The sequence below is a fragment of the Mustela erminea genome, chromosome 6, assembly GCF_009829155.1.
Source record: "Mustela erminea isolate mMusErm1 chromosome 6, mMusErm1.Pri, whole genome shotgun sequence".
In the NCBI taxonomy this organism is placed as follows: domain Eukaryota; kingdom Metazoa; phylum Chordata; class Mammalia; order Carnivora; family Mustelidae; genus Mustela; species Mustela erminea.
In genome coordinates, this window is record NC_045619.1 from 29,326,998 (window position 1) to 29,340,144 (window position 13,147).

Sequence of the window (13,147 nt, forward strand, 5' to 3'; positions counted from 1 at the left end):
CTGCATGTACCTGGCAGCATGACATCCCATTTTCACTAGGTACTTTTTACTGAGCTAGTCCTTCACTTGTGCTTTCAACAGATTTTATCAGTGTATCAGTCTGGCCATTTCTGAATGATGCACACTATATGATAGCACCAGTGGCATAATTCAGACACAATAGGACATGTAAGTAAATAAAAGAGAAAAAAATAAGCCCTACTCTTACACAGCATATTTTCTAGTGGCAGATGATAAAAGATTTTTACCAGAAGCTATAAGCAATAAACTTGTATCTTCTTGGCAATGTAGCTATATATACATTCTGACAGAGCTACAAAGAGAAATGGTCAAGTTTACCATCATGGTGAGAGACTTCAGTATACCTCCCTGAGTAATAGACAGACCTAACAATAACAATAAAAAAAGAATATAAAATATATAATGGCATAAAAACCATCTGCTATTATAAAAACATAACTGCAAACAACTGTAGAATATACAGTATTTTCCTGCAAACTCAGAACAGTTCTAAATATTATCTACATACTGGTCCATAAAACTTATCTTAGTAAATGTCAAAAGATGGAAATAAAAAAAACATTTCCTCTGTCTGCAATGCAATTAAGTTAGAAATCAATGTTCAAAAGCTGATTAGAAAAATCCCATGTGTTTGGAAATTAAGAAACTTCTACATAACTCATGGGTCAGTGAAAGAACTCAGTGAAAATTAAAAAATACATAGAATTAAATGATCATGAAAAAATACATATCAAAATCATAGCCTATAGTTAAAGCAGTTCTTAAAGGAAATTATACAGCTTCAAAATGACAATATTAGTAGAGAAGAAAAAAAATCAAAACTAGCTAAGCTTCTAATTTCAGAAGTAATAGAAAAATAAAATAAATCCAAAAAGATCTGAAGGAAATAAGTAATATATACAGTGAATATAGTGAAAATATAGTGAAATATTGAATAGTGAAACAAAAAACAAAAATAAAATAGGAGCAAGAATGCCAAGAATTAAGGCTAATAAAATTAACAATACTCTAGTGAGACTGATCAAGAAAAAATGAAAAAAGGCTCAAATAAATAATATGAAAAAAGGAGTAGTATTTGAAAAATTATATGCAATAGGCAATTTCTGAGGAAAATATCACACACCAGAACTAAATTAAGAAAAAAATCCTGAAAATGTGGCTTCTTCTATCCATTAAATAAATCTTTACCAAAATTAAAAAAATAATAATAAGTATGTACTTGTTTATGGCAGCTTCTTTAAGATCATTACATTTGTATCTTTGGGGTAAATACCTAGTAGTATAATTGATGGGACATAGGGTAGCTCTATCTCTAACTTCTTGAGGAATCTCCATATTGTTTTCCAGAGTGGCTGCCCCAACTTGCATTCCCAACAACAGTGTAAGAGGGTTCCTCTTTCTACACATTCTCACAAACCAAAATTTCTAAGAAATGAGAGAGAAAAGAAATAAACTTCAACTCAATATATGAAGCTAGAAAAATGAAATATGACAATATTATTTAAAAATAAATTATAGGACAATCTGAGGAACATAGATTCAAAAGTCCTAAATGTAACAGAATTAAATCCAGCCATGTGTATAAAAACTAATACAGAAGATCTACATTTGGTTTAGCCTAGAAATGCAAAAACTTTAATATTAGAAAATAAATTTAGTTAATTCACCACAATAATTTAAAGATTAAAAAATATAGGATCTTGATAGATAAAATTCAACATCTCTTCATAGTTGAGATAAAAGAGTAGAAAATTAGAAATAGAAATAGAAATTGTTTAACCTGATTAATCACACTCCTTGACCCATCCTTGAAAACGACAACAGTTGAATGCATTTCTGTATTTCAAAAAAAATTGCTCCCCATTGTTACTTCTATTGATATTCTATTACAAGTCCCTTTTTAAAAATTTAAATTGAATTAATCAACATATAGTACATCAATAGTTTCAGAGGCAGAGTTCAGTAACTCATCAGTTATGTACAACAACCAGTGTTCATCACATCAGGTGCCTCCTTTTTTTAAAAGATATTATTTATTTCATTGAGAGAGAGACACATACACAGAGAAAGCACAAGGTGGGGGTCAGGAGGAGCAGAGTGGGAGGGACAAGCAGGCTCCCCACTGGGCAGGGGGTCAAATGCAGGCTTGACCCCACAACCCTGGGATCATGACCTGAGCTGAAGGCAGACACTTAACCAAATGAGCCAGCCAGGTACCCCACATCACGTGTTCTCCTTAATGCCCATCACCCAATCACCAATCTACCCACTCACCTCCCCTCCAGCAACCCTTAGTTTCTTTCCCATAGTTAAGAGTCTCTCATGGTTATATCTCTCTCTGATTCTTCCCATTCTGTTTTCCTTCCCTTCTCCTATGATTCTCTGGGCTGTTTCTTATACTCCTCATGTGAGTGAAACCATATGATAATTGTCTTTCTCTGATCGAGTTATTTCACTCAGCATAATACCTTCCAGTTCCATCCATGTTGATGTAAATGGTAAGATTTCATCCTTTCTGATGGATGAGAAATATTCCACTGTGTGTGTGTGTGTGTGTGTGTGTGTGTATGCTGAGTAATATTCCATTGTATATATTTATATCACATCTTTACCTATTCATCTGTCAATGGACATCTTGGCTCTTCCAAGGTTTGGCTATTATGAACACTGCTGCTATAAACACTGGGGTGCAGGTACCCCTTTGGATCATTATAATTGAGGGACATAGGGTAGCTCTATTTCTAACTTCTTGAGGAACCTCCATACTGTTTTCCAGAGAGGCTGCCCCAACTTGCATTCCCAACAACAGTGTGAGAGGGTTCCTCTTTCTCCACATTCTCACAAACATTTGTTGTTAATTTTAGCCATTAGACTGACTTGTTAATTTTAGCCTTTCATTGTGGGTTTGATTTGTATTTCCCTGACTCCAAGTGATGTGGAGTACTTTTTCATGTATCTATTGGCCATTTGTATGCCCTCTTTGGAGAAATGTCTGTTTGTGTCTTTTGCCCATTTCTTTATGGGATTATTTGTTTTTTGGGTGTTGAGTTTAATGAGTTCTTTATAGACCTTTGATACTAGCCCTTTATATGATATGTCATTTTCAAATATCTTCTCCTATTCTGTAAGTTGTCTTTTTAGTTTTGTTGACTGTTTCCTTTGCTCTGCAAAAGCTTTTCATCTAGATGAAGTCCCAATTGTTCGTTTTTCCCTTTGTTTCCCTTGCCTTTGGAGATGTGTCTAGCAAGAAGCTGCTGTGGCCAAGGTCACAGAGGTTGCTGCCTATGTTCTCCTCTAGGATTTTGATGGATTCCTGTCTCACATTGAGGTCTTTCATTCACTTTGAGTTTATCTTTGTGTATCATATAAGAAAATGGTCCAGTTTCATTCTTCTACATGTGGCTGTCCAATTTTTCTGACACCATTTGTTGATGGTGTCTTTTTTCCATTGGATATTCTTTCCTACTTTGTTGAAGACTAGTTGACTGATGAGTTGAGGGTCTATTTCCAGGTTCTCCATTCCATTCCATTGATCTATGTGTTGTACTAGAAGTCCTAATCAGCACAATAAGGCATCAAAAGTAAATTAAATGTGAAATAATTAGAAACAAGGAAACAAAGCTATTACTATTCAAAGTTGGTATTATCTATATAAAAGGAGATGAACGTACAGTTAAATGATAAGAATGGAGAGCTCAGCAAATATTCTAGATATAGAAATTAAATGCAAGTTTATATACCATCAACAAATATTTATCAAAAGGTAAAAAGATATTTTCAATAGCACAACAAAGAAAGTACCTAGGAATGTATAAAATTTTTATAAGGAAAATATATAAAATTTTGTTGGAAATATGAAGTTACCTAAGTAAATATTGAAATAAGTCATACTTATGAGTTAAGGACTCAATACTATGAAGATCACTGAGGAATGATGGAAAATACAAATATATCTGGTAGCAAAGTGGTACTATCACATGATCTTCAAAAATCAACTCCTGGGGACATGTGGGTGGCTCAGTCGGTTAACCATCTGCCTTTGGCTCAGGTCATGATCCCAGGGTGCTAGGTTGGAATCCCATATCAGGCTCCTTATCCAGTGGGGAGCCTGCTTCTCCCTCTGCCTGCTCTGCCTGCTGCTCCCCCTGCTTATGCTCTCTCTCCGTCTCACAAATAAATAAATAAAAACCTTTAAAAAAAAATCAACTCCTAGTGAATAAAGATTTCATTGTGAAATGCAAAAATATAATATTTTAGGAGGTAAGTAGAAGAATATCATACTGACATCGGGGAATGGAAAGATATCTTTAACAACATACCAAAAAAAAAAAAAGGTATGCCTCAAAAAATGAGTGATAAACTATGAATTCTGGTTCATTAAACTATAATATAAATAAAGTTTTTAAAAAGACAACTTGGATGAAGGCATTAAAAATGACAATGGCAGTAAAATGAATTAATTAAAAATATATGAAACAATATGAATATTAGTAGAAAAAGCAAGTCACATAGAATTATTCAGTATTATTCTACTTATACAAAACATACAATATTAAAAATTTATCTTCAGGAGTGACTGGTTACAACAAAGGACACAAATTCTTTCCATCTCCAGTTGCACACCATTTTGCATATGTGTTATAAAATAAAAAAATCTGTGCTGAAAACACCTTAGAGTTTACCCAATACATTCTAGTGGTTGATATGTTCGGTTTTTTTTTCATTATTACTCTTTAATTTTAATTTTTTTAAAAAGATTCTATTTATTTATTTGACAGACAGAGATCACAAGTGGGCAGAGAGGCAGGCAGAGAGAGAGAGGAGGAAGCCGACTCCCTGCTGAGCAGAGAGCCCGATGCTGGGCTCTATCCCAGGACCCTGGGATCATGACCTGAGCCAAAGGCAGAGGCTTTAAACCCACCGAGCCACCCAGGTGTCTCATAATTGTTAATTTTTTTAAATTTAATTTTATTTTTTCAGTGTTCCGAGATTCACTGCTTATGCACGACACCCAATGCTCCATGCAATATGTGCTCTCCTTAATACCTACCACCAGGCCCTCCCAATCCCCAACCCCTCTCCCCTCCAAAACCCTTCGTTTGTTTTTTCCTCCATAGAAAATAACCAAAATTGTAAAGAACAGGACAATAATTTCTATATACACGACTAAACAAAGTGCCATAAGCATACCCAGGAACAGTTTTGTCCAAAGGAAACTGGAAAATGCTCTCCAGAGGAAGCAACATGTGAGACTGAAATTCTTCATAAAAATTTTTGTCCAGGGTGCCTGTGTGGCTCAGTGGTTTAAAGCCTCCGCCTTCGGCTCAGGTCATGATCCTCGGGTCCTGGGATCAAGCCCCACATCACATCAGGCTCTCTGCTCCGCAGGGAGCCTGCTTCCTCCTCTCTCTCTGCCTGCCTCTCTGCCTACCTGTGATCTCTGTTGTCAAATAAATAAATAAAATCTTAAAAAAAAAATTTTTGTCCATATTATTTTAATGCACATAATTTACATATAATCCTTGATTTATAGTATTCACACATTCAGTATCTCAGTGTCTCCAAAATGTAATTACTTACAATCCTATGTGAATTTTCAGAAATAAAAACATATTCCTCTTCATCTTTTCCCTAGATCATGTCAGTTCCTTCTGTGTTAAGGAGTTTGTATGGAGCTGTGATTTGTTTTTCTTTCTTTCTTTTTTGGATCTGTGATATTTCTTAAAAGGCTATAAATTTGTTAAAATCCATGGCTCTTTTTTAATAATAAATGTGTCCTTTCTTCAGCAAAAGATAACCATGGGAAGTACAAAAGCAAATTTCTAAAAAATCTTTAGTTTCCCACTCCTCCAGAAAGAAATATGGAAGAGCTCAACATAGCAGTGATTTGATATATCTAGATATTGTTTATCAACATAGGTTACATAACTTTTGTTTTAAATATTGAGGACAAGCATGTTTGATTTAAGGATCTAGATATTAGGGGTGTCTGGGTGGCTCAGTGGGTTAAAGCCTCTGCCTTCAGCTTGGGTCATGATCCTAGGGTCCTAGGATCGAGCCCCGCATTGGGCTCTCTGCTCAGCAGGGAGCCTGCTTCCTCCTCTCTCACTCTCTGCCTGCCTCTCTGCCTACTTGTGATCTCTGTCAAACAAATAAGTTAAATCTTAAAAAAAAAAAAAAGATCTAGATATTAACCTTTTTCTCAGCATTTCTACACCAAAGTCAAATATATTTAGTTCAACAACTGTTGACTCATCACTCACTGTAATCAATGTATAAAAAATGAATAATAAGTATGATTAATTCTTGAAATTTATACCATAAGGTCTATAATAAAGGAAAAATGTGAATGTACTAATAAAATTATCAAAAAAAAGTCTACAAAGAAGTTAAGAAGACCTTAGGTCCAACGTGGAAAACAGAAAGGCCTCGTAAGAGAGTAGACTTCCGTGTCAAGTCCAACAGAGACAGGGAGTAGTGTCTACCCCTTAGAAGACATCACAGTAGCAAAGGCCTTGAGTTAAAAAAGAACAAAATGTGGTCCAGAAAGACTGAAGAATTCAATTTGATCAGATTATATGTCTGAGTTAGAAAAATGTCCATCTCCTATAACCAATTTGTAGTACATGTCTGAAGTTATAAAAGATTATATAACTATATCCAGGCTCAATAGGAAAAACTGCCACAAGCAATTAGCCAAAATTGCTATGAGTGAAGAAGGTTGGAATGGCAGCCCACAGTCCACGTATTTGCTAATTAAGGAATAAGACATCTGAGGCACAGGGAAAGGTTAGGATGGATAGTTAAAATAAGTCAGGCTCAGAATGTGAAGGGCTTTAAATTCCAAACTGAAGGGTTTGTGTTTCATACATCTTTTAAACTTTAATTACAGAAATAATATAAAGTTTGTTGTAAAAGATTTTTTAAAACCCAAAAAGTACATAAAGTAAAAACCTCTTCCCCAATACCACTTGAAAGAAGCAATAAGTCATATTTAATCTTCCAACTTTTATACATAAATACACACAAAGATACAGAATAAGCACTATAAATTATTTCAATGTAAAAATAGGTTGCCATTACACATATAATTTTACAATTCTGTTTTTTTGTAGACATCTTTTACAGAGATCTATCTCATCTTTCTTTTTCTTTCTTTTTTTGTTTTTGTTTTTGTTTGTTCGTTCCTTTGTTTTGAAAGGGGGAGAGAGAGAGAAAAGAGGGGCAGAGGAAGAGGGAGAGAGAGGAGAGACTATCTTAAGCAGGTTCCATGCTCAGCATGGATCTGGACACCGGGCTTCATTTCACTCTGAGATCATGACCTGAGCTGAAACCAAGAGTCAGATACCTGACTGAGCATCCATCAAGATGCTCTGAAACCAAGGGTCAGGTACTTGACTGGGCCACCCAGCCACCCTCTATTTCATCTTTTTTTTTTTTTTTCAATTGTAGCATGATAACTTCATTTTGTATGTTATTGACCTATTCTTCAGCTAACTAAGAGCCATTGAAACTTTTCAGTGGGAAAAGAAAAGAATTATGTTTTCAAAATCTGAATAAAATTGAGCTGATACATTTTCAGAAGAGAAACAGGAGATAAAGAAAGCACTTAGGAGATTATAACAATATTCTCAGTAAATTCTAATAATGAGAATTTGAATTGAGACTCTAAAAGATGTCAGTTAATTAATTAAAAAAAAAAAAGTTTGTAATTATCTTTTTTACCAGGTGGGAACAAGAAAGAACTAAGAGAAGAAAGGCCCCCTGTGGATGACTAGAGAGATCAGGAAGGTGCCTCTAGAGAAAGTGAACAGAAGGAAGCAAAAAACAGTTTATTGAGGAAGTTTCTTATCTCTCACTCTTGTTTTCTAATTCCCCACCTTCTTCCCAGTTGCATGCTATATGAACCTGAGGGCAGTATTTCCCAAACCCACCCAGTTTTATCTATTTCTGCCATCACTATCCCATTAATACCCCAATATCCCCTTCTTGCACAGCTCTCTTTCGACTTCCTACAACACTGCTGTCAAAGTCAAGACAGCTCATGTGGCAAATGCTCACTAGTATATACTGTACATCTGCTATGTGTCAGCTGCTGGGTTTGCCTTAAACACATGTTGTTCTGTCAATGAATCTTCACAAATAGCCACTTTCTGTCCATGTGGCTTTGGTGAAATTATTCAACTTTGCCCTATAAGTCAGTTTCCTCTCCTAGAAAATGGGGGTATAGCATCTGTTTCATGCACCTGTTGCACAGAAAGTATAACGAATGTTAACTCCTTAGTGTGATGGTGTCATACAGCAAGCACAAGAAAGATAGCATTCATTCACATGAGTGCTTAACCATACACAAAACTGCCTCTGCACCCTGCCCAACATCACAACTTTCTTACCCATTATATATTCTGTATTCATGTTTTCATATATCACTGCTTTAACCCATATGCCTTGCTTGATATCTCTATCTCCATACCTGTAAATTCTCCTCACATTTAGGTCTGTCTTATCGGTTCCACTCACATGAAAATATTGCTGTTTTTCCTATTTAACAGGAATCTCTCACCTACCTCAACTGCCACAGCATTTTATATGTAGCTACTGTATAACACTTAACCTTCGTCTTGAATTTTACTTTTATTTTTATTTTATTTTATTTTTTAATTTATTATTTATTTGACAGGGAGAGAGATCACAAGTAGGCAGAGAGGCAGGCAGAGAGAGAGGGAGAAGCAGGCTCCCTGCTGAGGAGAGAGCCCGATATGGGGCTCGATCCCAGGACCCTGAGATCATGACCTGAGCTGTAACCCACTGAGCCACTCAGACACCCCTTGAATTTTACTTTTACATGTTTGTTTACATGCCTTATATCCATGGCTTATATACTGAAATGTATATACCTTTCTTAACTTCTAGGCTCTAAGCTTCTGTAAAAGTTTTGGGCAGGACCAATTCTTTATCTTGTATAAAATCTAAAATGATTTTTTAATGTATAATAGACACAGCAAAAACATTTGTTGAGATCTCTGCTAGATAATTTCCATTTGTCCCTCCAAATTCCATCCTGCTGTCTGTGCTGACAAGCTGATCCATGGATGTCATTAGCAGACAATAGAAGGAATAGGCAAAAGATCAGAGGGAGGGAGGAGAGAGAAGTCAGGTTCTGGCCCTCTCAAGAGTCACGTTGAGCTGGCTGTACCCCTCGAGTGAAGGTCACTGCTCCACTCATGGTGGCCAAATCTATAGGATCCCCTCTTTTTAAAACTCAGCAACTGCTCTGTTTGTCCCTCTGAGCCTAAAAGTTGCTAGCCCCAAGGAACTACACAGCCCCCACATTTGTAAAGAATCTCTTTATTAATCCTCCTCCTAGAATCATCCAACCTACTTAGAGTACGCTCACTACCCCCGCCCCCTGCCCCATGCTGGGACCATCTGCTAAAAGCTCCCGGAGAATTTTTAGATAAGGAGGATGGGACTGGAAAGCAACTCCTTAAGGTCTGTCTTATCAACCAAGTGAAAAGAAAAGTCTTCTCTAGGACTGAAGAAGACAATAGTGTAGTTAGAGGCCAGAGGAAACTGAAAACGGATTAGAATAACTGCTGAAGCAAATGCTTTAGGAAGTTAGTTAATGGTGAATAAAGGGTAGCATAACAGCAAGGAGGGCCTAATTGCACAGAACTCAATTGGCAAGCTCTCCTGAATTTCTCCAGCAGTGCTTAGCAGAACAAGATCTTTGTTAAAAGAAAACAAAGCAAAGCAAAACAAAACAAAAGTGGTAAGGCTTAACTAAACTGTGAATTATGGGACATTAAAGAATCATGGGATCCAAAGGTACTAGAAAGGCCATAACCAGAACCCAGGTAAAAGTTCAAAGGGAGGCAAGAAAAGCCAAGAAGAGCTTAGTGGGTAAACTTTCACTTTTAGTCCATTGGAAGAAACACCGATTAGACTAATCGTGTGATATTACTGACAACAAAAGCACAGTGACTGCATTTTTTAATCTTATAACCAGACAGGACTCTGCTTACTTGCAGTTTAGTTTATGTGCCAATAGTTAGGCTGCCTATAATTTTAACTACCTTTTTAGATAATAGGATTTGGATAGTGTTCTTGTTATTATTCAGAAATTCCTCTTTGGGCTCCCTCTGAAAATTTGATTTTGCAAACACACATTTCACTTTCTAGAATTTAAATATTTATAACTTCCTTTACATTTTGCTTCAGTTCTTTGCTTTCAAGAATTTGCACTTCTGACAAATTAAGAACAACAACCAGATTTTAGATCTTGATGTAAAATAAGCACAAGGGAAAGGAAAAAAAAAAAGAGAGAAGAAATGCAAAATAATCACATTAACAAAACAATCCAGTTCTTGATTGCAATATAAAAACAGGAGAAACTGCTGTCCATGCTACACAAAGGTTGCCAAGGGAACAATACTTGTACATTTCCTGGTTCTCAAAAATACACCAATGTAATGTTTGTGTCTGTCTCTTTTCTTTTCCTTTTGGAAATCTCAACCAAAAATCTACTCTAAACTTGTTAGTTCTTTGTGATTCACTTCATAAATACATTCTTTACTGCTCATATCATAGAACTTACCAAGCAGGCAACATATAAAAAGCACTGAACTTTTTTTTTTCCAAAAGTTATGACTGCAAGATATAATGAAAATTTCTGCTCTCCCTGCAGCCTCTAAAAATAGTAAAGTATAAACTGGTTTTGCCTCTGTGTATCTTTCATTTTTGTTAACTCTCTACTTTCAGATTACAAGCTTCTCCAGGGCAGGCATTAGATCTACAACTTTTCATGTAATTTCCCACATTTATTAAAACAGGTCTAAAGCCAGAGAGAGAAATAAATAAATCTTTTCAGCTATTATTATGCACATAGAAGATTAAAGAGTTGTTGCTTTGGAAATTGTGGATTGTTTTTTCTTTTCAATTTTTGAATTGAACTCAGGTCTTACATGCTTACCATCAGTAAATAACCACATCTTAGAAAAAAGCTGCAGAGGTAAAAGTGTTTTTATTCCATCCAAGGTCCTATGTGATGCTCCTGTCCAGGTTTGAAACACCTAAGGGCAGACTGAATGAGATTGGCCATTTACTCTTTCAGTGTCTGGCCTTTCCCTCCAGGAGGTGGATGTTGCCTTTCATTTGTGTGACAAAATGAACCATATGGATTGGTCAGGAATAATTTTAAGACTATAATTAGGGATTTACCAAAAGCAATATCAAATCATTAACTAAGACTATCTGTTCAAGACATGCACTGTTCATAAAAAAAATTGTTAGTAATAAGACAAATATAAATTAATTTATCTGTCAAATACAGACACATGGGTTTGCTAAATATTTATTAAACATATAAATGTACCATATTTAGTGGGTATACAGTTTAAAAAGAAGACATTTTTACTTTCAACAAAGCTTAAAACTAATTAATAGGTTTTCATGGGAGGAAAATATTTACTCTCGCTCTATTATTCTAGTCTCAGCAGAATTTCAATTTCAGATACCGTTAAACACAAGAGGCCCGGTGCTAAGCCCCACGTCACCACACCAAGACTTAATTTTAGTTTCTGTTCTCCCAGACACGGAACCTTAAACCAGTCAATCAGGAATCACCTAATCAATACCAGTGATGCAATCTGCCCCCTAAACCCCACACATTCCCCGAAGGAAGTAAATCTGCAATAACCAACTCGAAATTTTGGCCCAGTTGATTGTTCTGATGCCTGCTTCCTTCTGCCTCTAAAAACCATGTTTACGACCCCTCAGAACTCCCTTCTATCAGCTAGACTGGATGCTGCCGATTCAAATCGATTTTTACTCACACTGTTAGTATTTTTTTTTTAATTTTAAATAAGAAATCTATTGTGAAGATTTATTTATTTTTAGAGAACGAGAGAGAGCAGGGGGAAGGGCAGAGAGAGATAGAGAGAGAGAGGAGCATCTTCCTCGGACTCCACAGTGAGCTGAAGCGACGGGGCTCAACCCCATGACCCCCAGATCACCATCTAAACTGAAACCAAGAGTCCGAGCTTAACCGACTGTGCCGCCCAGGCACCCCTGACTCTGCGACATTTTCCACCGGCCTCAGTTTATCTTTCTGCGCTACTGGTGTAAGAAGACGGACCCCAGACGCCCGGGGACGCGCGCGCGCGGGAGGAAGCAAACGTCGTACCTGACGAGTCCCCGTCGTCCACTGCTTTCCCGCCGCCTCAGGACGCCACGCCGAGCGGAAGTCCCTCTCGGATCTCCCACAGCTTCTGCACGAGGAGCTTCCAGACTCTTCCGAGCGTTTCCTTCTCGGGACTGGGAGCGGAAGCTGGCGGAGTCCGACTGCATCTGCTTGGAAACCGGACTCGGTCCAGGGCCGGAATGGGTCCGACATGGAAACCAGACCAGGTCCAGGGTCCGACGGGGTCCTCCTTAGAAACCAGAGCAGCTCCGGGTCAGACCCTGTCCGACTTAAGCTGGGCTGGGCCCGGTGTGAGGCCTTAGGCGCATAAAATTGTATTTAAAGCAGGTTAACACTACCAAAAATAATCCTGAATTACAGCGTCCACAGTGGAGAACTTTTAACCCAGATAAACCTAACCATTGACGAGGTGCCCTAGAGAGAAAGGGATCTCGGCCAAGTACTCACTATAAAGGGTTGAGGGAAAATTATTTTCCCTCTTCTACAGTTTCTGGTGACCAGGAGAAGACCCCCTGGAACACGAGACTCGCTCCAGGCCCCACGGAATCCTGGGACATGGCGGAAGCCAGCCCAAGGTAAGAATTGTGATCCAAGTCCGCTCTCGCAGGTCTCTGTCTCTGGTAACAAAGATAGAAGGTCCAGAGAGGAAGGTCGAGAGTCCTGTCGCCCCTTCCTTTCAGACTGACAGTACTTTCCGGTACCCATTACTTGTTGATCCTTCTTCTCTCCCAAGGACAGCTATTGCCTTCTTATTGTCTCATTTTGTGTCCTGAGAACTTTTGGTTTTCTGCCCGACTGGGACCTCCAGGTTCATGTGTGTGCCCGCAGCTCAAGCATCCCATTAGCGACCCCAAAATACTGTGGGAGGGAAATTCGGATTACACTCCATTTGCAGCCAGGGTCTTAATGATTGTAGCCGCTCTG

General features: G+C 37.5%; 2 long non-coding RNA genes across 2 annotated transcripts in view; one reads left to right on the plus strand and one right to left on the minus strand.

Moving 5' to 3' along the window:
• Nucleotides 1–12,311, minus strand: part of LOC116593043 — a 94,465-nt gene extending 82,154 nt beyond the window's left edge. The window contains exon 1 of the long non-coding RNA XR_004286723.1: nucleotides 12,206–12,311. This is a non-coding gene — a long non-coding RNA (uncharacterized LOC116593043). The remainder of the gene's footprint in view (nucleotides 1–12,205) is intronic.
• LOC116593038 overlaps nucleotides 12,241–13,147 on the plus strand; it is a 157,970-nt gene continuing 157,063 nt past the window's right edge. The window contains exons 1-2 of the long non-coding RNA XR_004286719.1: nucleotides 12,241–12,475; nucleotides 12,711–12,798. This is a non-coding gene — a long non-coding RNA (uncharacterized LOC116593038). The remainder of the gene's footprint in view (nucleotides 12,476–12,710; nucleotides 12,799–13,147) is intronic.